Here is a 1,826-nt window from a genome sequence, read left to right on the forward strand (position 1 = left end):
GATCTGGTTTCTAAATACCCACGTTTCATGTGAAATAAAAGGAGCAAAAACCCAGAGACTTGTTATCTGCTGGCCGTGCCTTGGCCACCTTCTTTTCTGGATCACACCAGCCTCTCTCCCCTGAGCTTTATGGGGCTTATTGACCAGGGCAGATCCTCTTTTTGTGGCTTACAGCACGTCATGGGGCTGCTCTCCCAAGCATGAAATCAGCGAGAGCAAAGTTCTCAGGTTATTACATACCTGCAATCAGTCATCACTTTGGGGGCGCTTTCCCAGTTTCCCTATGGATTATCTCCTGTTGCTGGTTGATTGTCACTTTAATTAAGCTGGCTATATTAAATGGGTACTTGCTCACTTAACTAAGGCTCCTTCCTCTTTATGGAGAAAAAAGGTGGGGGGAAGATAGTGTTCAGAACTACGAGCAACAGCAGAGGCCAAGGACGTATTACTAGCACGTTCACACACAGCACGCTCAGTAAGGTGATCACCGCAGAGTCCTCAAATCGCCTTGAAAAGAAACAGATCGACTGAACTAGTTGGGTGTCATTCTCCAGGGGGAAATGCAGATTTTGCCCCAGAAGGCATCATTACAGCCTTTGAGGAAGATCAAAATATCATCAAAGCCCATCAAGCATACAGAGGTGACCCCACCAGCCACTGCATTTCCTAGATCAGGATCTTGGGGTCCAGAGGGTAGAATGTCTTGCTCAAGAACATGGAGCTTGTGAGAGGTAGAGCAGGAACAGAACCAGGATCTCCTGACTCCTAGACCAGTGAATCTTCCTCTGCATTTCACAGCTTATATTGAAAAAAGCCAGTCTAGTGAGAGACTGAGTCAACCTTTTATGTGTAGTCCAGTAGCTCTCCACGAGGGCAGGAGGAGCATCAGAATCACCCACCCTTCACACCCATGCCCAGAAACAGTGATCAGGAAGGTGGCTTTGCAGAAAGACACTTTAATTTGAATTTCATTTTTGTGCTCTGGGGTCAGTTTCCTAACATCCGTGGAGCCCCGTAATCCTCACCTGTTAGATGTGGATAATAGCACTCACCTCGTACCTCCCAAGCACACCTGTAAGAGTGTGTGGAAAGTGCTCAGCTCGGGGCCTGCCACTGGATTTGGAGCTGCTGTTCCTGCCATGTTTCCCCCCTTCCACTAGGCACAGGACTTGACCTTGGTGACTGCTTCCCACATGAGGCCATGCAACTTATAAGATCTAGGACAATTGTCAAGGGTCATCTTGGCATTTCCCTGGCATTGGTTGACATTTCACAGCATGCCAGCTCATTAGTCTGTCCTCCCACCCATAAGGCTACAAGATCTGGAAGGGCAAGAACTCCTGTTATTCGGTGATTTCTGCACTGCCTGACACATAGCAAGCGCTCGATGAACCAGCCTTTGATGAATGAGTGGCTCTGCCTTTCTCCTTTGTCTCCCAGAAGCGCATGCACAGAGGACAGGGAGACGCATCTCTTCTGTGTGTGGCCCGGCGCAGGAGTGGCACAGTACCTGGCACATAGCAGGTCCTTAATGAATGTGTTGAATTGAAGATGGATGTAGAAGAAAATATATTCTTCTATACTTGGACATGTTAAGAAAATGCTCTGGAAAAACCTGCTGGCGAGAGAAGAGCTGAATCAAGAGATAGTGCCTGAGAAATCTTGGATGGAAGGAAAACCACATGTGTTTTTGTACTGTTAGAATCTTAACTACCTGCATGTGTTCCTTTTGCCAAGAAAAGTACTATTTATTTGGTTAAAAATCCAGTGTAATGCAAATAAAATAATTGACTAAAAATGAAACTTGTGTAGAAAAATGAAGAGGT

The sequence above is a fragment of the Talpa occidentalis genome, unplaced genomic scaffold, assembly GCF_014898055.3.
Source record: "Talpa occidentalis isolate TD23 unplaced genomic scaffold, MPIMG_talOcc4v2.1 talOcc4.15, whole genome shotgun sequence".
NCBI lineage: Eukaryota > Metazoa > Chordata > Mammalia > Eulipotyphla > Talpidae > Talpa > Talpa occidentalis.